The 25398-nt window shown below is 44.0% G+C and overlaps 1 protein-coding gene and 1 long non-coding RNA gene across 7 annotated transcripts in view; one reads left to right on the top strand and one right to left on the bottom strand.

Moving 5' to 3' along the window:
• Positions 1–25398, bottom strand: part of LIPC (lipase C, hepatic type) — a 181708-nt gene that overhangs the window by 42290 nt on the left and 114020 nt on the right. The window lies entirely within an intron of this gene.
• LOC122443553 overlaps positions 9012–25398 on the top strand; it is a 42289-nt gene continuing 25902 nt past the window's right edge. Inside the window, exons 1-3 of one of the 2 annotated variants that reach the window (XR_006270057.1) lie at positions 9012–9068; positions 22647–22694; positions 25019–25170. This is a non-coding gene — a long non-coding RNA (uncharacterized LOC122443553). Of the gene's footprint in view, positions 9069–22645; positions 22695–25018; positions 25171–25398 lie in introns of those variants that run through there. The other variant, XR_006270056.1, reaches the window with a different exon arrangement.

Here is a 25398-nt window from a genome sequence, read left to right on the forward strand (position 1 = left end):
GGGTCTTCTGTTGTGGTACACAGACTCTCTAGTTGCAGCTCCTGGGCTGTCTGGTTGTGGCGCACAGGCTAAGTTGCTCTGCGGCGTGTGGGGTCTTAGTCCCCTGACCAGGGGTTGAACCCATGCACTGCAAAGTAGACTCTCAACCACTGGTCCACCAGGGAAGTCCCCAGAGAGTGGCTCTCTTGCACCCTAGGAAGTTAAATTACCCACTGGGACAGACCCATAAATCTCCTTTGCTAGGCCTTTCAGCACCCCATGGGAGGCTTGCCAGCCACGAGGTCCCTGGAATCAGTCTTCACAGTTGCATTCCTATGGTCTAGAGTGTGGCTGTGTTGAATTGTGTTTATGGTGACTCAGAAGAGAGCTCAGAGTCTGACGTGAAGCTATTTCACATGAGATAAGCAACTGAATGTGTTCTTGTTTGGACCTCTCCATCTGTTGTATAGACAATGTGGCTTTAGACCCAGAACTATCTCACTTATATTTAACTACTGGTGGACTATGTGTGTTGGCAGATCTCCTTAGGTCCTGGTTTCTCATTAACTCATCCTGCTTGACCTTGAGCAAGTCATTTAATTTTCTAGACCTTGGTTTCCTCATCTGGAAAATGAGGACATAGGACCAGCCAGCTCTGAGGTCTCCATGGTGGTACAGTGAGACATCCTTGGCATTTTGAGTTCAGCTGGACCACGGTTCTAGACCTGGCTTTTCCCCAAAACCAGTTGGGCCTCAATTTCCACCTCTGGAAAACCAGAAGGTTGGGAGAAGCTTTCAGGGTCCCTCTGGTTCTGAGATGTGTGACTCCTAAGACCACCCTATCTTTGACTTTCAGTAAATAAAAGATGCCAGAGTTTTTGAGACCAGAGCTAATCAGGCAAAAAGAAAAGGGAGAGTCAGAACAGGGGTGACCTGGGGACACCTGAATCTGTTCTCACAGGAATGCTGGCCTCTCCTGCTCTGGAATCTGAGCCTGACGCTTTGCAAAGATAAACACTTGCAGCGTGAGGAAAGCATTAAGCATTAACTTGGTCAAACAGCCCCAGGGTTACTCTGTAAGGCAAAAGTGAACCATGGGTGGGGGAATGTGAGCTGAAGCACATGGGACAGAAAATCCTAAAGACTCCATCAAAAAACTAATAAATGAATTCAGTAGAGTTTCAAGATACAAAATCATCATACAAAAATCAGTTGCATTTGTATACACTAACAATGAACTATCTGAAAACAAAAGCAAACCAATCTTGTTGTTCAATACAATCCCTATCAAAACACCCAAGGCATTTTTCACAGAAATAAAAAAGGTTCTAGAGCTTATGTTGTTTTTCAGTCACTAAGTTGTGTCCAGCTCTTTGCGACCCCATGGACTGCAGCATGCCAGGCTCCTGTCTTCCCCTGTTTCTTGGAGTTTGCTCAGATTCATGTCCATTGAGTCAGTGTTGCTATCTAACCATGTCATCCTCTGTTGCCCCCTTCTCCTTTTGCCTTCAGTATTTCCCAGCATCAGGGTCTTTCCCAGTGAGTCAGCTCTTAGCATTTAAAACTCATATAGAACCTCAAAAGAACCTGAATAGCCAAAGCAATCTTGTGAAGGAATGAAGCTTGAGGCGTCAGGCATCCTGATTTCAAACTATATTATAAAACAATAGTAATCAAAACAGTATGGTGTTGGCATAAAAGGAGATACACAGACCAATGAACAGAATTAAAAACCCAGAGATAAACTAACATATATATATGCCTTTACTGACCTCGGGTTCAGGGGCCCTGAACTTCAGCTATTGAACAAGTCAGGGCATTAGGCTCCTTCCCGTGGGGTCTTCAGTGGTCTGAAAGAGTAAAAGTGGTACCACAGGGAGCTTCCCAAGTGGACAGCTTCGTCTCTGGTAGGACTGGACTCAGCAAATGGCAAATTGTTTGGCGTCGTGGGGAGCCCAAGTTTGAGGAATTCTATGGGAAAAAGCCTACCTAGAGCATGAAAGCCAGGCAGAGAAGGAAGTCCCGGAGGACTCAGCTGGCTCAGCTTTGGAAGGGGTGGGTGGAGGGGGTGTGAGAGGAAAGCAGTTGCGTCGCAGTCAGGAAGCTTCTTCCCAGGGCCTCTCTGAGGCCTTTCAGAGAATGACACATCCCCAGCAGCCAGGCCATCTGGGCTGGTGCTCTTGGAGTGCTGGGAGCAAGGATATTTTAGATGTGTCAAAAGTGACGAATGTTGGAAAGTGCCATCGGCATCTCTGGGAACTCGCACTTCACACTGGCAGCTGAGATGTGCCAGGCTTTTTGGAAGCAGTTGAACTCTGGAGGAAATTAGGAAGTTTTTAAAGCAGGCAGCTTCTGCTTGCCATCTCGGATGTGGGTGGCAAATGAGGTGGGCTCTTCAAGTGGACACAGAACCACGAAATCAGTGAGGATGGGGCTGGCATGTGTGAGTGCCTGTGGTCTTGGCAGAAAGCAGTGGCATTCAGAGAGGCCAGCAGGAAGGAGCAGAAGCATAAAGATACAGAAGGGCACAAGCCGGGCCTGGGGTTGGAGTTGGTAAGGCTCGCTGCCCACAGCACTGGGGCTGCAAGACTGGCCTAAGAAGTGCCGTCCTCCAGGACCGAGCAGGGGCAGCAGCCCGGGCCTGTTGGAGGCTGGAGGCGAGCTTGGGGTCTTTGCCCAGCTCAAGGCTGAAACAAGGCTCCAGTGTGTCTGGATTTGAAAACTTCCCAGGGAATGTGTTACTAGAATTCCATATCTACCCTGGAGATAATGCATTCTCAGAGGAGGGTATCTTGCTATTCTGTTTTCAGTGTGACCTTGTTTTGTATGTAGTGTTACTGGTTCTCTGCCTCTGCAGGGAGATGGCTCATCCCAGGCTTTTTGGGGAGTCAAGGGGTGGAGGAAGCTGAGGAGGTGACCACTGAGGACCATAACCTGCCAGAAGAAGGAGGGTGGGATCACCCCATAAGGGGCTGCCATCAGGCCTGTAGGGCTAGGCTTAGGCAGGTCCTGAGGAGGAAGGAGAATAGGGAGAAGATGTCTTGGATGTGGACCAGTGGGGTCCTGGGAGTGGTGATGCAAGAACAGCCCGGCCTATCTGTCTTCTGCAGAAGGACACCTGGGGGGTGTGGGGAAAGCAACAGGGATGGATGGGGGAAGCTTGTTTCAGCTCTACCTACCCACAGGTGTTCTCCAGAGAAGACCTGACAGCTCTTTTCTGATTATTGTCTTCTGCTTTCCCCCACAACTCCCACAACCAGAAGAGAAGGGAGGTAGAGTTCACGGTCATCTTTGTCATCATCATCACCATTATCATCACCATCAATGCTTAGACTTCTTATATAACCTGCTCAAGTTGTCGAGGACTGAATTTGACTTTACACCGCCTACCTCCAACCAGCTTTTGCTGACATCCTCATCCTGCTCTCGTGTGCCCCTTGTTCCAGGCACCTGCTTACCCCCTGAGTCATCTCCGCCTTCTCCCTCCTCTTTTTCCTCCTCTTGTTATCAGCAACTGCAGCTCAGCGCAGCAGTAATCCATGAGCTTCTACCCGGCACTTCCATCCTTCTCTGTCCCCCAGCCCCAGCTGCTCAGGAGCCCCCGGCAGCCCTGCCATCTCCTTCCTCCATGATTTCACTCTCACAGTTCCCTCTGCTGGGAGTTCTCGCTCCCCTTCTTACACTTCAGCCCTCACCTTGGAAGGAATGAGAATGCATGCTTTAGGGTTGAAGCTTCAAGAAACATCTGACAACTGGTCAGGAGAAGGGCCCCTTCTTTGTGCTACCCAGACCCCTTTGCAGACCTTGAGGAAGGGATTTTTTGTCTTCTTGCTGACTTTTTGACTAGGCTTTGAGTGGTACATGCCTTGGGCTTCCCAGGTGGCTCAGTGGAAAAGAACCCACCTGCCAAGCTGGAGATGTGAGTTCGATCCCTGGGTCAGGAAGATCCCCCTAGAGAAAAAAATGGCAACCTACTCCAGTAGTCATGTCTGGAAAATCCCATGGACAGAGGAGGCTGATGGGCTTCAGTCCCTAGGGTCATGAAAGAGATGGACATGACTTAGCAACTAAACAACAACAGTACATGTCTTAGGCATCTATATGCTCTAAGCACCTGTGTTCACAAGGCTGCTGCAGAGGAGGGTATTTGCTGAACTGAATTATCAGGATAATTTCAATTTTCTGCTCTTCCTAGGCAAAGATGTGTCACAGTCAGCCAACTGTGGGAGAAAGAGGGAGGTAAGGGCAGGGACTCCACACTGTGAGCTGTCCAACTACTAACAGTCATCCTCACCTCTGTCTACTCTCTAGGAATGAGCTGGGAAAAAAGGCACTAGTAGATAAGAAGAAAGTTCCAGACATTCTTTGGAATCATAAACAGTCCTTTGTTCTGTCTTCAACTCAAAGTCCTCCAGATCCCAAATCATCTCTTTCTCTCTCCTCTCCTCTTTTGCCCTTCCTCATTTATTTCAAGCCTCACAATTCAGTTTTTAAAAACTGCCTTTGTGACGCCTGTTCTCATATTAAATTTGTTGAGATATTAATAGGGGTTGTGGGGGAAAGAGTTCTGTAGTCAAATAAATTTGGGAGATGTGGTATTGAGCAACATTAATCAGGCTTTCTGCTAGCCAGAGACGTTAAGATGCTACTTCCTGTGCATTTAATCTCTAGGAGGGACAAATGGTATGCTGTGATTCTCAAACTCGATTAGAGCTGACCTTTGAACAATGTGGGGATTGGGGTGCCAACACCCTATGCAGTGGAAACTCTGTGTCCTGCTATCTCTGCCTCAAAAACAAAGAGGGAGATAAATGACTCACCCAGGGGCAGGAAGCTGAAGCAGTTTAGATAGAATCAGGACTCAAATCCTAGATCTTTTGAGTCCATATTGTGATCTCTAACTGAACACAAACTTCCCCCCATACTTAGTTAATTTAAAGATCTGTAAAATAAGTACAGGAAAAAAATCACATGTAAGTGGACTTGCACAGTTTAAGTCTATTTAATGCAGATCGGCGTTGTTTAAACATCAACTGTGCTTTGGAGTAGGGGTAAGTCGTCCCTGTCCCCTGCCCCCATACCTTTTTGTGGCTGAACATTTCTGGGACTGATATCTCATGGGACACGCTGGAGGAAATTCCATTTGAGAAGTGTTTTCCGTCGTGCCTGTATCCTGTAGAGCCGCACGCACACTCATCTGTGTCTGGAAGCTGCTCTGGCTTCCCTGGTGGCTCAGCAGTAAAGACTCTGCCTGCAATGCAGGAGACCCAGGTTTGATCCCTGGGTTGGGAAGATCCCTTGGAGAAGGAAATGGCCACGCACTGCAGTATTCTGGCCTGGAAATCCCATGGACATAGGAATCTGGTGGGCTATAGTTCATGGGGTTGCAAAAGGGTTGGACATGGGTGAGTGACAACCACAAGCTACTCTAGTGAAGGCAAGGGAAATACCTGCCTTGTGATGGTTGTTAACCTGAGGCTCTATGAGGGACATGGCCAAGTCCTGGTGTCCCTGGTAACTGGTGAGCCCACTTGAAGTCAACTCCCCTACAACTCCCCTACCTCCTCTTCTTGTGGCTGTTGAGTTGCTAAGTCCTGTCTGTCTCTATTGTGACCCCATGGACTGTAGCCTGCCAGGCTCCTCTATCCATGGATTTCCCAGGCAGGAGTACTGGAGTGGTTGCCATTTCCTTCTCCAGGGGATCTTCCTGACCCAGGGATTGAACCCAGGTCTCCTGCTTGGCAGGAGAATTGTTTACTGCTGAGTGACCAGGGAAGCTCAGCCTCCTTCTCTCCTGAGTAGCAAACATTGCTGCCTCGTCTTGTCTGTTGTGGGCTGTACGCAGTGTAGGTATTGTTCCAGGACCTGCAGGCCTGCGGGACACAGCCCAACAGAGAGGTATAACGGTCTTCTCAGACGTTGGTTATGGGTTGTGATGCTAGAACGTGAGAACCACACAACATCTGTTGTGATCATTGCTATGATATTCTCATCACTTAGAAATGACGGCTATCCTTAATTTTTTGGTGTATTTCCTTCCAGCTTTTTCCATGCAGATATGTCATATAGGATTTTACTTATGTGTTTTCTTAACGTCCAGAGGGTCTGTGAATTAAAATTGTGGAATAAATAGAAAGAAAGACCCTTTAGAAAACCCAGTATTTTACCTGGCTGAGAAATGACTTAAAAAAACAAGACCAAATGTAATGGTTTTTAAATTGTGTTCCTAGGATCCTAAGCCTAAGGGCCCTGTGGAGGTACTTTGGGGGCTGCTGTGGGGTGTGGGGAGGGGATGCAGAATTTGAGAGGGTAGGTTCCTGATGTCCACCTCTGTTTTAACCCAAACAACACTGCTTTCAGGTTTTAATATATTTTTTTTTTCTGGGAGTCTTGTTTTTAGGAGGACTTCCACGGCTAATATATGTTCATAAACCATAGTCACTCACCTAACAGATTAAAACAAAACAAAAACTGTGGTGCAGAAAGGTTAAAACACATATAAATCACTCACACATCTGGATAATGGATCCAGCATCCAAGTTTCCTGACACACTATTGAATGCTCTTTGTACATAGTCTTGTGTTTATTTCCTATGGACTGAACCACTTTTCAAAGAGAAGAATAAAAGATAGCAAGAGCAAATAGTGACAAGGATATTGGGAGTAAATCTACCAAGAAACAGCTGGGAGAAAGGTACAGAGAGATCCCATCTGCTCCTCATTTCATCTGTTTCACAGCAGTTCCTCTAATGCAAGCCCTTAAAACATGAAGAAATGGATGATAAGAGCCAGGGCTGCTTCTGCCAAAAATAACTTGTAAGGGGACACAGTACAATACCCCCGTCTTCAGCGGAATGAACTATTTGATCAGAAATGCTGTGTTCTGTAAATGTTCAGTCTATTGATGAAGAGCTCTGTAGACAGCTCTGTAGAGCCTAAGTACGCCTCCTGAGAGAATTCCGGAGGAGCTAAGCAAGACAGAATAATGGCAGAGGTGTCTGTCTGTCTTGATGACGGGGGGGGGGGGGGTACCTACAAAGGAAAGGGATTAATTGAGTTGTCGTGCGTCAACCACATGGACCACTCTGTCTTCAACGCAGTGACAGGGTGGAAGGAGGGGACGACAGAGGGGCCTAGAGGCGCCTCTCCTTTTATTTTTCAGTTTATTTAATAATTTGTTAAATTTTGTATTGGAGTATAGCCAATTAACATTGTTATGATTTTTTCAAGTGAACAGCAAAGGGACTCAGATGTATGTATATGTGCATCCACTTTCCTCCAAACTCCCCTCCCATCCAGGCTGCCACATAACCTTGAGAGGAGTTAGTTCCATGCAGAAGCACCTCTCCTAATCCTTAGCTTTGCCTGCTGGTTAGAAGTGTGGTCCCTTTAATTATAATGATGCTAATACTCACTGTGTACTTCTTGTACCCCACACAGTTTATTGACCGCTCACAAAATCCTCTGAGGTAGGAGAGTCCTCTCCAAACCCGGGCAGCCTGGCTCCAGAGTGGACATTCTTTATGGAGGTGATAAAGCTTATCTATTTATCTGAAGTATAATTCATGCACAGTAAGGTGCACAAATTTTAAATGTAGACCTCTGAGTTTCTACCTCTGTTTACAACCTTGTAGCCGCCACCTAGAGCAAGACAGAACATTTCTGTTTCCAGATGGTCCTCTGAAATCTGTCTCCAGGTAATACCACTGCAGACTTAGTCACTCTCTGACTTCTGTCACCAGAGATTAGTGTTGCCTGTTCTTGTACTTCATGTAAGTGGGTTCATATAGCATGTGCTTTTTTTTTTTTTTTTTTAGCATGTGCTTTTTTTATGCCTAACTTCACTCACTTAATAATATGTGTTGTTCATCCATGGTGTTGCCTGAACAGAACCTGCATCATAACTATAATACTGTGTCATACTGCCTCTGGTCAGGTTAACTAATTCTGTGTTGCCTCCTGGAACTGTCTCCTTGGAAAGTAGTTTGGGCCACTCAGAGTTAGCTGAGCCTCAAGGGGTGGGGAATGAGAACACAAGAGCTTAACTTCAGGGTATGGCTAAGAAGAGAACCTTCTAGCTAACTCCCAGGTGCTGAACAATTCTCTGTACCTCGCTGCTGGGTTCCAGGCCCCAGACTCATTGGATAAGCACAAGTCCCTCTTTTGCTTTTCTGTCTCTCCTTTTACAGAACAAACTTTGTCCCCGACACCCCCTCAGTCACAGGCACAGCATTCTTAGGCATCATTTAAGACAGTGCTTTTCAACTGAGGGGTACTCTTTTTGGTCTCCCTTTCTCTCTCCCCTGATGGGGACACTGGATGATATGGTAGCATTTAGAGATATTGTTAGTTGTCAAGAGTCAGAGTGGAGGTGCTACTGGTATCTAGTGAGTGGGGGCCAGCGGTGCTGCTGAATATCCTGCAGCGCACAGGCTAGTGCCCTCCACCCTCACATCTGAAAAGAATTCTCCAGCCCCGAATGTCAGTAGAGCTGCAGTGGAGAAACCCTGGCCTAGGATCCACACGAAATCCGGAGGTTGCTTTCTAATACAGGGAGAGAAGAAGCAGGGCGTAATGGGAGGAGTTCTTGACCTAGAGTTAGAAGACCCTAGAAGTTCAGGGTCTCACTCTGTCGCCAAGTAGCCATCTGACCTCATTCACACCACTGAGGCTCACTTTCCTCATGTTTTGCTGGGAACTGTTCTGCCAGCCTCTCTTGCTTACAGACTTTTTGCAGGGTCAGGTGAGGATGTCAGTGAAATCACTTTGAAATGCTTACATGTTATTGTTTTATTGGACTGTGACAGCAGATCCAGCCTATGGATGTTTTTTTGTCTAATGTCAGAGCGAGAACATGCTCAGCAGGGTTTCTGTCTTCCTGTGTTCCGTTTCCAAGGTCATAGCCTCATTCTCACATCTGTGTGGGAAAGGCGCTCACACAAAAAGGGTGTTTCCTGGAACTGTGGGCAGGGCTGCAAACATCCCTGCCATTCTCTAAGGCTGCAGTTCTCAAACTGCAACTTACAGTCTGCAGAGTCTCTTTTAAAATCTTGTGAGACTTCCAAAGGGGTTTGCTTCAGAAAAGAAAGGTATTTTTAGGGTTGAATCTTGGATTTGATTTTGTCACGGGAGAGGCTGAGGGCTATAGGCCCTTCTGGGTGAGGATGTGGAGTGTTGTGACAATAATGGTTTGATGGAATATTGTTCAGCTGAGTGTTGTGTCATGTAATGTAGAGAGGGGTACAACCCTCAGAGAGCGAGAGGCAAGAGGCCTGGGGCTTGTGCCAAAGAAATGTTAGGTCTTTATTAAAACATCAGGGAACTTTCCTTTTTTAAGAGGATGAGGTGAGGTAGTGAACAATTCTACTTAAATATGGTGCTGAAGGGAGACTTTAGTGTGGTAATGGATAGTGTGGGGCATGGTATTTTGTAATTGTTAATAACATCAGCAGTCTTGTTAAGAATCTTAATACAGGGTTAATACAGGGTTGAGATTGGTTGAATGGTTTTAAGAGAGCCAGCCCAAATTCTAGTATTCATGAGTGTATACCAAAGGACTTCTCCTGTCAACCAGGATGGAATAAGAATTCAGGTCTCAAATCTAAAGCTATAAATATATATAAATATATAAAACAATGTGTAAGTACAAAGCTCAAATACATGGCTGCGGTGACATGCTCTGGAACATTTTTGCTTGTTTTCAGAGGTTGAGAACTTGACCTACAGGTTTTCAGGGCAATTTATACTTTTATGTGGAGGTGAGACTGTTTGTGAATTATCATCTTTGCTTGTTTTCAGTGATATGGATTAGTGTGTATGACAAGGATATTGTGTTTCTGAAGGAATATAAATTAAAAACTGGTTGACATTCACAAACATTAATATTTTATGACTATAATATATTTTGGACTCTTAAATATAAAATGACTAAAAACACAGCAATATTGTCACATATGGGTTATATGCTAACTTTGAAACATACTTGAGAAAAACAGCTGAATTGTCTTGATTATTAACATATGTGAAGTGAAAGCCACTCAGTTGTGTCTGACTCTGTGACCCCATGGATGGTAGTCTGCCAGACTCCTCTGTCCATGAAATTCTCCAGGCAAGAATGCTGGAGTGGGTTGTCATTCCCTTCTTCAGGGGATCTTCCCAACCCAGAGATCAAACCTGGGTCTCCCTGGATACTTTACTGTCTGAGCCACCATGGAAACCCAGCATTAATGTATGATGTGCATTAAAAAAAAAAAAAGAATTCAGATTGATTTTCTCACCTTATAACAACTGGGCAAAGTATAATTAAGCAGTTTTCAAATACTTGTTTTAAGCATATGACAGAGAGGAGAGATGAATGCAGAGAGCTTGACCATTTTGCAACATAAGGAGAGTTTTCATCTCACAGGCCCCTTCCACTGGAGGGGGAGAGAAAGCTGGGAGGCAACTCCGAGGCAGTTTGAGCTTTTACGGAGAAGAGTATTAGGAGGCGAGAGCTCTAGAGAGCTGTAGAGGGCCTCCCTTTAGTCTTCGCTGACAGAGACTAGCACAGGCATGTGAGGAATCTTTGTGAGGCTGGAAAAGAATGAGCAGAAAGGATCGAGGGGAACAGTCCCCTGGCACTCACAGAGGCTGGGAGGAGTTGTGTTCCACCAGCAGAGGTGAAAAAAACGTGTAAACATAAGGCATTGACTAAATTATTCACTTCCCAGTTATCACTTCCTGGGATTCCCCTGGTGGCTCAGTGGTTAAGAATCCACTTTTCAATGCAGGGTACATGGGTTTGATCCCTGGTTGGGGAATTAGGATCCCAAGCTCACAGCTAAGCCTGTGCCACAGTGAAAGATCCCACATGCAATAAAGATCCTGCAAGCTGCAACTAAGACCTGACCCAACATGACCAAATAAATAAACAGATAATAAAAAAAATAAAAGGCTATCACTTCCAGAGTAAGGTAAATTAGCCCTTAAGGTTGCACTGGTCCTATCCAATAAAGTTTTAAAGCACTCCTCAAAAAGATTGCTGTAAAATAGTTTAACTGCATCCCAGAACAAAGCTAGAGAATGTTTAATACAAGAATATGTAGCACTAACAAGGTAAAATTCATACTGTCTTCTCTAAGCTAAAAGTACCAGGCATGCAAAGAAGTAGGAAAATACAACCTATAATGAGAAAAACCCAACATTAAAACAGTTGTTGTAACTATGTTTTATATATTCAAGAAGGTGGAAGACATGTAAGCATGATAAGAAGTGTGGAAGATATAAAAAAATACAGATTGAACTTCTAGAGATTGTAAATAATGTCTGAGATGAACAATACACTGGGTGGGATTAATAACAGAATAGACATTGCAGAAGGGAGGGTCAGTGGACTTGAAGGCCTGGCAGTAGAAGCTTTCCAAAGTGAAACACAGAAAACAAGACCGAAAATAAGTGAACAGCACAGTAGGGAGCTGTGAACAATTGAAGATGGTCTCACGTTCATGTAACTGGAAATTCCAAAGAAGAAAGAGGGGACATAAAAAAATGCTTGACGAAATAATGGCAGAGAAGTGTCCAAATTAGATGAAAACTTTAAGCACATAGATGTTAACAAACATGAAAAACAAACAAACAACAACAACAACAAAACTGTGCTGAAGCACAGCACAATCAAATTGCTTAAAATCAGGGATTAAGAGGAAAATCTTAAAAGCAGCCCGAGGCCTAACTCAGTGATAGCAGGAAGGAAAAAGCACTGCCTGCAAATCTATAGACACAGTAAAAACATAATTGGTAACCGGGGCTGGGGGCAGGGGGAGGGAGGGGTGAATAGGTGGTGCAAAGAGGATTTCTAGGGCAGTGAAACTACTCTGTAGGATACAACAATGGTAGATACATGTCATTAAACTTTTGTCAAAACTCAGAGGATGTAACACACCGAGAATGAACCTTAATGTCAACTATGGGCTCTGGGTGACGGTATGTCGTGTAGGTTCCCCAAATGTAATGAGTGTGCTGTTCAGATGCAGGCTGTTGACTGTGGGGGAAGTTGGGTATGGGAAAAGGAGATATGTTGGAACTCTGTACTTTCTGCTCAATTTTGTTGTAACCTAAAAGTGCTCTAAAAAATAAAGTATATCACTTAAAAAAAAAAAAAAAAAGGCAGTGATTAGTGATTATCAGTTGAAGACTACAGTTTCATGCCCATAGTTGTGAGAGTACATAACAAGAAAGAGTACTGGAAATTTCACAGTGATGCTTAGCCAGTCCTACAAAAAGAGGTCCAAGTTCCAGAACACATTAAATACATTACTGTCCCTAGAAAACATGTTTCCTCTGCTATATATCCTGAGCTCATGACACTCCCATGCTATGAACTTCAGGCACCTCTGATTCCTACACCTCTTTAACTTAATTTCCAGCCAGTTGATATTTGTCTCCAAGATGTCTCTCAGTTTGCTTTTATTCCTCCAGGTCTAATTCAGGGTCTCAAAACATCTCATAAACTCACTCTTTGACATTGGGGACATCATATTACTTCTCTGGGTCTGAGTTTGCCCCGGTATAAAATATGAGTTTTGGCTAATGATCTCTCAAAGTTCTTTTCACATTTAAAGTCTGGGTTTCAGTGATGTTTTAGGTTATGTATGTACAGACCTCTTCTATTTCACACTAATGAAGCTTGATTCTGATGTGGTTATGCCTAGAGAGGAACAGGTTATAAATTATAAATGTGCCCTGCACAGAATGTTTGCTAAATAAATAAATAGTTTTAAGCAAAACAAAAACAGAAATAAACAAAACCCCAACCAAATCCTAATGGTTATATTCTGCAGAACAGGACTCGGTCTGTGGTAGGCTGACTAATGACCCTTCCCCAGAGGTGTCCACATCCTGATCTCCAGAACCTGCGTATGTTAACTTATATGGCAAAAGGGGCTTTGCTGATGTGATTAAATTAAGAATCTTGAGATGAGGAAGTGACCCTGGATTATCTAGACGGGCCCAAGGTAGCCACGTGGTTTCTTAGGCTGCTGGCTTTGAACATATTGGAAGAGGCCACGAACCAAGGAATGCAGACAGCCTCTAGAAACTGAAAAAGACAAGGGAATAGATTCTCTCTTCAGAGTATTTAGAAACAACACAGCCCCACTGACACCATCATTTTAGGACTTTCAACTTGTCTAGCTGTCAGGTAATAACTTTTGCTAAATATCTTAGGGTATCCCTGGTGGCTCAGATGGTACAGAATCTGCCTGTCAGTGCAGGAGACATGGGTTCAATCTCTGGGTTGGAAAATCCCCTGGAAAAGGAAACGGCAACCCGCTCCAGTATTCTTGCCTGGGAAATCCCATGGACAGAGGAGCCTGGCGGGCTATAGTCCATGGGGTCACAAAACAATCGGACATGATTTAGTGACAACAGCAGCAAAATATCTTAAGCCATTAAATTTGTAGCAATTTGTTGCAGACACGAAAGTAACACACAGTCCTTTCTTCCCCATTAACTACTCATCTTTACATGGAGAGACATTTAACCTTTCTGGGTCTCTATTTTACTTTCAGCCAAATAGTGTTAAAACTTTCTCTCCTGTGTGAGATTAAGGGCAAAATGAAACAGCACTTAAGACTGGTTGAAATAATAAAAATACTACTTATAATACCAACATTACTACAACTAGGATACTTGTAATGTTGTATAAATGCCTTACAGACATTATTTCATTCAAACCTCCAAATGGCCTTACAAAACAGAGGTCATTATCCTTTTAAAGATGGAAAACCGAGGCTCAGAAAGGTCAAGAAAGTAGCTCCGGGCCACAGCACCAGAAAGCAGACGCGCAGGCCTTCTGTCTCAGGTCTGTCTGACAGCAAACGGGCGCTCTTGCGCATTTGGTTATCCTGGCAATTAAAAATGTTATGTAAATGGGGACCATTACAATGATGATTATTACTATACCACTCTGTTATTATTCTGTCCACATGCCTCCTTCCTGTAACAACAGCTGATTGCTCCACTCATCATACCCCAGCCTGTCGCCAACTTGTCACAGATGTGATTGAAATGCTACTAATTTAGCAGTACGACTTTCCGGCTGGGCGAAGCTGGCAGAGGCAGAGGAGATGTTTGTTTATCTGAGAGCAAATGGCTTTGAGGTTTGGAAGTGGAAACACCCCTCTTTCCACACCCTAGAGAAAGGCGGTTGCATGTGGTGAGGCCAGTGCCTGGCCATTTGTGAGTGGAGACAGGACACAGATACCGGCTGCCTCCAGGCTCCTCAGACTCCGTGGTTGCACAGGCGTGAGCTCAAGCAGTTTCTTTGAGGGGGCTGTGGGATTTGAGCCCTCATTCCTTTTTGTAATAAAATGAGGCACATGCTAATTGCAGTCTGTTTTCCAGTCCTCCGGCCCCTTCTTTCATGTACCTATTTCCTCTTCCCTTTTCCTCCTCTTACCTTTGACTTCCTCCCATTGTTCTCAGGTCTGTTTGTTTTTTAAGGGGTTGGCTTAGCTAATGGGAATTAGGGCCAAATGGGCCAGCTTTGCTTGAGCCGTGCTTCCCAGAGTAAAGAAGAACGGTTTGCTTTGAAGGCTGTTGAGAATATTTGGATTACTCACACGCGTTCTAATATTTTCCCTTGATTCTGATCATCAAAGAGCTCTGAAAGGTTTGAGCTGGTGCAGAGTTTGTTCTAGTTTGTCCTTGGGAGCAAGTGTCTGGAACAGGGTTGCCCTAAAAATGTTTTCTGAAGGAAGCCTCCTTAATGGGGCAGGCTGCAAATTCACATCAAAGGAGTGTCATCTTTCAAAATGGCTCCTTGTCAGAAAGGGATGTGGAGTTGTCGAGAAACCTGAATCTGCCAAGCTTCTATTAGATGTACTCCTTGATTCCCGGTGGTGCTGAGTGGAATCTGGGGCCCCGGGTTGTGAAAACTGGACTTCTTCGGGGGCAAGAGGCCCGAGAAATGTGGACTGTTCTTTGGGATGAAATGGTCATCAGTTTGGACAAGATGAGATTTTTTGTTTCTGTGTGCTTCTCTGTGTCATCTTTGCTAAGTACCTTTTTCTGGTGACTTTTTTTGGGTTAGTGTATTTTGTTTTGCCTAGTTTAATGGAGGTGGAAGCACTTTGGCCCTGAGGTCTGGAGAATGTTTGCTGAGTGAGCCCCATTGTGGTGGTGGTGGTGGTTTAGTCGCTCAGTTGTGTCTGACTCTCTGCAACCCCACCGACTGAAGCACGCCAGGCTTCCCTGTCCTTCACCATCTCCCAGAGTTTGCTCAAACTCATGTCCATTGAGTTGGTGATGCCATCCAAATATCACATCCTCTGTCATCCCCTTCTCCTGCCTTCAGTCTTTTCTAACATCAGGATCTATTCCAGTGAGTCAGCTTTTTGCATCAGGTGGGTAAAGTATTGGAGCTTCAGCTTTAGCACAGTCCTTCCAATGAATATTCAGGGTTGATTTCCTTTTTGACTGGTTGGATCTCCTTGTAGCCCAAGGGACCCTCAAGAGCCTTTTTCAGCCCCACAGTTTGAAAGCATCAATTCTTCAGCTCTCAGCCATCTTTATGGTCCAACTCCCACATTTGTACATGACTACTGGAAAAACCACAGCTTTGACTATACAGACCCATTGTGGTAGTTCCTCTTTTTATGACTATCTCACTTCCTCATGCTGACTGCAAGCATCTTGAGGAGAGGGCCTATGGTTTCACATTTCATCCCCACTTCCCACCTTGTACCTCATGCAGCAGATGCTCAGCACATGTTTGGTACCTGACCCCAAGTCATGTGCATCTGCTAAGGCTCCAACTCCACAGCCAGACCACTTTAAGATGGGGTGGGATTGGCACAAATCTCCATCTGCCTTCTGAAAAGACTACTGAATCTAGAGAAGTCACTCCATGGCCTTTGATCCCTGTGGTGTGCCCAAGCAGCCTGGCTGGCTCAGCCTCCTTGGGTTATCCATCCACCTTCCTGGGACCTTCCTGGCTCAAAGACCTCTGTCCTTATTTTTCATATCTCTCCCTGCCTCTGACTTGAATGGGCTTTTCTCTCTTAAAAATACAAAATAAAACAAACCAAAAACTGCAGTTTTTTTTTAAAATTAAAAGGAATAAATGTTCATTGTAGAAAACTTAAAAAATAGACACACTAAAAGTACAAAGAAAAATATCTAAAATGATTTGTAATCCTACAATAAAAGATACTCATTGGATTATGGTTTCTGTCTAGTTTTTAAAAATGAGGTATGTGCTGCATGTATATATATATGGAAAATTGTGTGTATATAAATATATCCATATTTCTTAAGTAGAGTCCTGATTTTACAACTTGATGTTTTGTCTTGGACATTTCTCATGGCATCAATAATTGGCTTTAATGTCCACAAAGAATTTCAAAGTGTAGTTGTGTCAGAATTATTTTTCCAGTCTTCTACTGCTGTTGTTTAAGGTGTGTCCATTTCCCTCCCCCCAAATATAAACAACACGTGATTCAGTCCTTCCTATTTATGGACCTCTTTCTATAACCCAGATTCATACCTTTTTGAATAAATTCCTGGAAGTAAAACTATAGGCTGAATGACTTGAACTTTTAAAAGACTTCTAATACGTATTGTCAGTTGTCTGTTAGCTCCAATCTAGCACTAATTCATGCAAACCAACGAGAGGGCATCCTGTGGGCACAGTGGGTCCCACCTGCTTAAAGTCTGCTCTACTTATAGTTCTCCCTTCCCCCACTCTGGAGCCGAACGTTTGGATGGGGTATTTGTGGTTCATGTCCCTGAAGGATCTGCCATCATCACTGGAGAGCCCCATGGCAGATGCAGTGGGATAAGTTATTGCCTGCGTTTCTTTGAGTTAAAGGCGCACATTTAATGAGGACTCAGTTACTCTCCTTTCCTCACTCTCCCTTTCCAGGGACTAAGAAGGAATCACAGGAGAGAACTGAAGGATAACTTTGAGTTGGATCAGCAGCTAGAAACATCTCAGCTGGAAACATGGTAGAATTACATATGAATGTGGGTGGTTATTTAATTAATCTTTCGTACCTTTTTCTGTAGTGCAGAGGAGAAAACCCAGGATGGGAAGTCAGGAGTCTTGGATTCTAGTTTTGATTCTTCCAGGCATTAGTTGAGTGACTCTGGAAAGTCTCTTACCTAAGCCCCAACGGACTCATCTCTAAAAGACGCATAATAATGACGCTTTCCAGGCGTGGTCATTGAGATGCTGCAGTGAGATGCTGTGTGCCAGCACTCTGTGTGTGTCCATTAGCGTATCCATTAGGTGACAGCCAGAAGGAAGCACTGTCGTCCTCATGGACTCCATCGGCCACATCACTGGTGGTGTGAGTTTCAGGACAGCTGCCTGCGGACCAGCCTGGTGCAGGTCATCAGAAACTAGACTGAAGGGCCTACATGAGGATACCCATCTGTCCTACAGGTGCTCCTGTCATTTCTGAAGACATTGAGGTTTCTAGTGAGGGAGACAAAGTCCCAGGCCTGGCCACAAGACAAAGTGACCTTGTGGCCTTTGCCATATCTGAGCCACCTCCTCAGAACCTCAACTCCCTCATCCATGAAGCGAGTGAGAGTAACAAAGTGTACAGGAGCCTTGATTCGGTAGGATGTGTCTAGATGTCCTGCTGAGGCTGGATCAAGTACGAAGACAGTAGAACAGTGAGAAAGCTACTATTTCTTGAGTGCCAACAATGTCCCAGGCATTTTATTAGTATCATCTCCCTTCATTCATGATCCATTCACTCATACACACATACACACATAGATCCTTTTTCTTTCTCCCTCTCTCCTTTCCTCCTTCCTTTCTTAATTAATTATGTGCTAGGTTAGATACCAGGAATAAACCAGTAAATAATGTGGATACAGTGCTCACAGCCTTACAGTAGTCGTTGTTTAGTCACAAAGCTGTGTTTGACTCTCTTGCAACCCCACGAGTTGTAGCCCGCTATGCTCCTCTGTCCATGGGATTTCCCAGACAAGAATATTGGAGTGTGTTTCCATTTCCTTCTCCAGGGGATCTTCCCAACCCAGAGATTGAACCCACATCTCCTACACTGGCAGGTGGATCTCTTACTTCTGAGCCACCAGGGAATCCCATTACAATAGTACTTTATATTGAATAATAACTTCGTAAAGTCTTTAGCACATTGCCTGGCATGTGGAGGGTTCAGCTTTCTATTACTTGTATAGTGGTGGTTTAGTCGCTAAGTCATGTCCCACTCTTGCGATCCCATGGACTGTAGCCTGCCAGGCTCCTCTGTCCATGGAATTCTCCAGGTAAGAATACTGGAGTGCGTTGCCATTTCCTTCTCCAGAGGATCTTCCTGACCTAGGAGTCGAATCTGGGTCTCTTGCATTGCAGGCAGATTCTTTACTGACTGAGCTATGAGGGATGCCCAAAAGCCTACAGCACCTGGTATTTCCAGGAGGTCTCCCATCAAAGTGCTAACCATGCCCAACCCTGCTTAGGTTCCAAGATCAGCCAAGTTCAGGCGTGTTCAGGGTGGTATACTTGTAGATTAAATAAACTAATAGGAGTCTTTGCACACATTGGGACAGTGAGATCCAGGAGAATGTGTGGGGCATTTATCATTCTCTGTGAGAATGCAGCTTGGAAAGAGACGATTTTTCTTAAGAAACCTGTTCTCTCCCTTATGGAAAGGCTGCCTGGGCCGCAGATAAGGTGTGGGTGGGGGGCATCCGTGGTTCAGAGAGAGCCTCTGGCTCTGCTCCCCGCATGTCTCTCACAGTTTGGGTTGGTACTCACACTCTATGGGCACTTGTTTGTGCTGCTTTGCTGGTGGGCTACTTGGCTGGGACAAAAACTAGAGATGCCAGCAAGGTTTCTGGTTAGGAAGCTGCAGAAGGTTGTGAGCTAATGAGAAAGTGCCTGTCCTCCGTATGGCAGGTCTGTGCTGTCTGATGAGTGGCTGGGTTGGAAAAGAGAGATGATGAAGCACCCATTTAATAAGGGCTACTGAGAGCCAGGCACTTGGGAAGATAATTCCATTCGGTCCCCGAGAGCCAAGAGCCTTGCACAGGCAGCATCGGCACCTAACTCGAGCAGGTGGAGGAGTGGAGGCTCAGAGTCTGATGGCCCTCAGGTCACTGATGGCTCAGTGACCAGTCTGTGGGAGAAGAGGCCTGCTTGATTCCAGCAGAAGCCTGAGGAGCCAGCTTTCAAGGTGTGGGGCCCCTTGGTCTGAGGGGATGCTATTCCTTGGAATACAGCAGAGTCAGTCTGTTTGGGGATGATGACCAAGTTGGTGAATTAGCTGGAAATTAGTTCCTTATTTCTTCCCTACACTTTTTTGGGCTTTGCACTATTAGTTATCACCAACCACAGAGGCTGGGTCCCTTTATATAAAACATGCCGGTAAGAAGAGTACACGGGGTGGATGGCCCAGTGCAAGCCATGCATCGGTGAAAACAGGGAACATAGAGCTCTGGGCTAACGCATGGGGAGGAAAAGCCAGTGCACAGACCGAAAAGAGGGGTGGAACGGCCAGAATCCTTTAAGGTAGCAGTCCCAGCCTTTTTGGCACCAGGGGCCGGTTTCGTGGGAGACAGTTTTTTAATGGATGAAGTGGTGGGGAGGATGGCTCGGGCGATAACACGAGCTATAGGGAGTGGCAGATGCACCTTCGCTTGCTTGCCCACTGCTCGTCTCCCGCTGTGCAGTCTGATTCCTAACTGAGGACTGGTACTGACCCACGGCCTGGGGATTGGGGTCCCCTGTTTTATGGTGAGATATGATTGAGACTGACACAGCAGGCCACAGTCCTTCCTTCCCTCCCTCCCTCTTCCTCTTGCCGTAAAGACACGTGACGTGCCTACACTGTGCTTGGCACCAGTGGTGCAGCAGAGATGAGCTGTCCCGTCATGGTCATGGTCCTGTCCTCTGGGGCTGATGGTCAGTGGAGAAGGCAGAGGAGGCAGCAGGCCAGCAGCGTGAGAAGTGCTCAGTGGAGGGAGCACAGTGAGGTCTGCATCCAGGTTCAGCACAGGCAGGGAATGGGGTGGGGATGGGGTGGGTATAGGTGGAAGAGAGGAAAAGGTGGAAACATGTATAAAAGCCTGAAAATAAGAGAAAAATTTGGAGACAGTGATGGAGAAGAAAATGACCTTCTCAGGCCTCTTCCAGCCTTGATGGGTTTGAGGTATTGGACTGAAGAGGAATGTTTTGGGGATATGTGACTGTGGTAACTGTGGTGCTGTGATGGGCTAGGAAAGGGGGAGGAGAAGGGGTTTAGAGAAATGACAGCTAAGAGGTTCTTAACCATTTTGTTCTGTGAATCCCTTTGGCAGCCTGATGAAGCCTAGGAACTGATTTCAAATGTAGGACATAAAATACCATGATACCTATAGAGTTCCTTTATCTAAGTGGTCCTGGCAGTGCACTGTCCAGATGCCCATCTAGGAAGGACATGCTGCCCTGGATGCTGGCAGTGTGATCAGCAAGTGGCCTTCAGTTACTGGTCTTTCAGGGTCTGCTTTAGTTGCAGAGAAGAGCCTCACCCAAGGTCATCCACATGGCCAGTGACGGTGGAGGTGAGAGTTAAAGGCGGGCCATCTTGGTTAATGAGGGTGATTCTGACAGCCCACTTGACATCCAGAGCTGACTGTGCTGTTGACCAAAGCTTCTGGGTCTCTACTGAGGCTCGACTGCTCCCCTACCTGCTTCTGCTTCTTTCTCCTCCCTTAGTAAGCATGGATCCCAAAGGCCCTCCCTAATAAACCTCTGAACACTGAATTCTGTCTCTCTATCTGCTTCCAGGGGAATACAAATTGCATCATGCATTAAATAAGATCCAGCAGCCAATCTAATAACAACCGTAATTTTGAAGTTGTTGTGAACATAAATTATATTTGGAAATATTTGCAACAACCATAATGTGATCTGTTTTGCTTGGTTGCCTATGTTCATAATCAAAAGAAATGTTCAATTCTAGTTAAAGGTTAGTGAAGAGATAATTTTTCCCACTCAAGTTCATGAATGTTCCTGAATTCTATCCACAGGTCCCCAGAGAGTTTATGGACTCTTAAGTTAAAGAATTCCTTATTTAGGGCTTCTCTGGTGGTTCAGTAGTTAAGAATTTACCTGCTAATGCAGGAGTCATGGGTTCAATCCCTGGTTGAGGAAGGTCCCACTTGCTTAGAGCAACTAAACCCAAGTGCCACAACTACTGAGCCTGTGCTCTAAAACTCTCAAGCCATAACTACTGAGCCTGTGTGCCGTGGAGCCTGGGCTCTGCAATAGGAGAAGCCACCACAATGAGAAGCCCATGCACTGCAGATAGAAAGTTGCCCCCACTCACTGCAACTAGAGAAATCATGCATGCATCAATGAAGACAGTGTCTTTTTTCCCCTTATGGTCAAAACAAACACACAAATCAAATTCCTTATTTGGTTGGAAAAGAAAGAAATGGTAACTATACAGACTGGTCCAAAGGTGCCCACATCCATGTGACTGGTAGGATTTAGCAAATCCAAGCACAGGACTCCCAATTAGATATGAACTTCAGATAAGCAGTGAACAGTTTTTAGTATGAGTATGCACCATGCAATACTTGGGACATAGTTATACTAAAAATTGTTCATTCTCTGAATTTAAATTTATTGGATGTCTCATATTTTATCTAGCAACCCCACTTGAACATCTATTTTGGCTCCTCGTGAGGTCATGTGACCTACTTAAGGACATGAAAGGGCCCTGAGTTGGGCTTTCATCTTTGCTCTGAAAGTTGCTTGTCCTGGCCCCAGCTTCAGTTTCCTTGTCTGCCGATGGAACTTAGTACCTGCATCATAGAGAGGGTGTGAAGATGATGCAGGATAGTGTGTATGAAACTTATTTCAGAAACTGTAGTGCCTCAGGTGAATAGTGGTTATTATTGCTGTCTGGAAAAGGATTCTAAGCTCTTGAAAAAGGAAAAGCTCTTAAAAGGGAATCCTGGAAGATCAGTCTAAGTGTCTGAAAGTAAGCAAACCAACAGAGCAGGCCAATTTACTATGGGAAATTAACTAGTTTATTTATCAATATTCTGGTGAATTTGAGGTTAATTTGCTTCTAAATTCTTGTAAATATCCCAAACTAAGCCATCTACTGGTTTGAAGGAATTTATGGCATTTCTGCAAAGTGTAGGGTTGTGAAGGACACCAAGAGAAGTGAATAGAGAATAAAGCACTCAAGCTAAAGAGGCAGAAAAGTGAGATTTGCCTTATCTGAACTGGTTTTTCGTTTTTTCCCCTTATGGTTATTTGCTATTGAATTTCTTTGTGGGTGATGATGCCAATGGGCATTGCCTTTACCAGAAGAATTAGACTATGTTAGACTCCACATATTTATCAGGGTGAAGTATAATAAATATTTATAGAAGTTCCAAATTATTTTTATTATAGTAGTCCCCCACCCCTTATCCATGAGGGATGCATTCCAAGACCCCAGGGAATGCCTGAAACTGGATAGTTCCAAATCCTATATGTACTGTTTTTTCCTATACTAATGGGCAGATAGCATATGTAGTATGGATGTGCTCGACAAAGGAACTATTCATATTATGGATGGGATGGGATGGGAGGGTGCAAGATTTCAACATGCTACTCAAAACAATGTGCACTTTAGAACATATGAACTGTTTCTGGAATTTCCCTTTAATATTTACAGATGGTGATTGACCGAAGTTAACTGAAACTGAGGAAAGTGAAACCACAGGTGAGGACCACTGTGTAATGTTTGCTATGTGTTGGGCTGGTTTGTGGCCTTATGATGTTGTCATGGGCTTCTGAGCAGGCCAGAGCTTTGTATGCAGTGATAAAATTCTCCCAGAACATATAACCTCTTTCCCCCTGCAGGACCTTTGCACTACTGGTTCCCTTTGCTTAGAATATTCTGCTGGCTCTCTGCAGGGCTGGCTTCTCTTGGACTGCAGCTCCTCAGGGAGGCCTTTCCTGCCTGTCTATACAGAGTAGGTTGTACTGGTATTCCCTATGGCAGCATCTGGCTATAACATTTTCAAGACCTGGAAAAATTTTGTTCTGATTACTTGTTTTTGCTTGCTTTTAATTTTTATTTTCTATTGGACTACAGTTGATTTACCATGTTGTGCCAATCTCTACTGTATAGCAAAGTGACTCAGATATATACATATATACATTCTTTTTTTTTTTTACATTCTTTTTTTATATCCTTTTCCATTATGGTTTATTATAGGATATTGAATACAGTTCCCTGTGCTGTACAGTAGGACTTTGTTATTTATCCATCCTATATATAATAGTTTGCATCTACCAGCCCCAAACTTCTGATCCATCCCTTTTCTGCCTCCCTCCCCCTTTTGGCAACTTCACGTCTGTTCTCTAGGTCTACAAGTCTGTCTCTGTTTTATAGATAGGTTCATTTGTGCTGTATTTTAGATTCCAAATGTAAGTGCTATTCACATGATATCTGTCTTTCTGACTTACTTCACTTAGAATGATAATCTCTAGTTACATCCGTGTTGCTGTAAATGGCATTGTTTTTTTCTTTTTAATGTCCGAGTAGTATTCTATTGTATATGTGTACCACATCTTCTTTATTCCATCTTCTTTATACCACACATTCCTCTGTTGATGGATATTTATGTTGTTTCCATGTCTTGGCTTCAGAAACAGTGCTGCAAGGAACATGGGGGTGCATGAATCCTTTCAGGTCATGGTTTTCTACAGATATATGCCCAGGAGTGGATTTCTGGATCATAGAGTAGTTCTACTTTTAGTTTTCTAAGGAACTTTCATACTTTTCTCCATACCAGCTATCCCAATTTACATTTCCACCAACAGTGTAGGAGGGTTCCTTTTTCTTCACACCCTGTCCAGCATTTATTATTTGTAGACTTTTTGATGATGACCATTCTGACTGGTGCGAAATGATATCTCATTATAGTTTTGATTTGCAGTTCTCTAATAATTAGCAATATTAAGCCTCTTTTCATGTGCCTGTTGGCCATCTGTATGTCTTCTTTGGAGAAATATCTATTTAGGTCTTATGCTTATTTTAAAAAATTGAGTTATTTGGTTTTTTTTTTTTTTTTTTTTTACTATATTAAGCTGCGTGAGCTGTTTGTAAATTTTGGAGATTAATCCCTTGTTGGTCATATTGTTTGCAAATATTTTCTCCTATTCTGTGGGTTGTCTTTTCATTTTGTTTATAACTTCCGTTGCTGTGCAAAAGCTTTTGAGTTTATTACAGTATTTCACTAGGGCTTCCCTGATAACTCAGTTGGTAAAGAATCTGCCTGCAATGCAGGAGACCCCGGTTTGATTCCTGGGTCGGGAAGATCCACTGGAGAAGAGATAGGCTACCCACTCTAGTATTCTTGGGCTTCCCTTGTGGCTCAGCTGGTAAAGAATCCGCCTGCAATGCAGGAGACCTGGGTTCCTTGAATATAACATGCCATGGATAGTATGATTGTTTTATATACCACTAAAAAGGGAAAAAGAAAGCTACAAATTAAACTGTGACATGGATGCCTTAATGATAGTCCTGTCTGGGCCATGCATGAATTATTCACAGTAGCCTCTTATTGCTTTGAGAGTTCTTTCATCTATTTTGAGGATTTGGCAGTTTCTCCTCCTGTCAGTTGCTTTGCTTAGAGTGTGGACAATCCACATGTATCAGTACAGCATGACTTCATATATTGTAATTATCTTTCCATAAAATATCTGTTTGTTATCTTGTAAGAAATTAGGGGATGGCAGTCATTTCTCCCATAATAAATATCAAATTTATGCCTTACCACCATCTTGATGCATTTTTGCCTAAAAAATCAAAGCTTAGTCATTTTGAAAACATTTTAACCAGCAGTTAAGCTGGGCCCAGGCAGTCTCAACAGTGCACTTAACTCAATTGAAGTGATGATAATATGGGTACATCTGATCAATCTCACAAATATGGCCTAACCCATGGCGTTTATAAGATAAATTCCAATTTCACAAGTATTTTGAGCATGCAAGAAAGGTGAGCCTTCTTACTGATGAATTATCTCTTTCCTCTTCCAGGGAACTGAGTTCTTGTTGGTTGTGTCCACCATCCAGTGCCCAGCACCTAGCACAATGTTGGCATATAGAAGGAATCCAATAAATTTGTGTCAAATGAATGGAAGAAGTAATAGGATTCTGTATTTGAACATTTTTGTTAACCGTGAAACTAACTGAAGTCTTATGGAAATAAAATAGTATATAAATAGCATTGCTATTTTTAAAAAGCTCTTTTATTCTGAATTCATTTAATTACTGATGTCAATTATGAGAAGTAAAATTTTAACTCATGGGTGTAAGGGTAGACTCCCATTGATAGAATTCTCATTATCATATTATGATGTACTTTTTCTTAACTGTTCAGTTTTCAAACACTGGGAATAGTGACAGAAGTAATTCTT

This window comes from Cervus canadensis, chromosome 6, assembly GCF_019320065.1.
Source record: "Cervus canadensis isolate Bull #8, Minnesota chromosome 6, ASM1932006v1, whole genome shotgun sequence".
Taxonomy (NCBI): domain Eukaryota; kingdom Metazoa; phylum Chordata; class Mammalia; order Artiodactyla; family Cervidae; genus Cervus; species Cervus canadensis.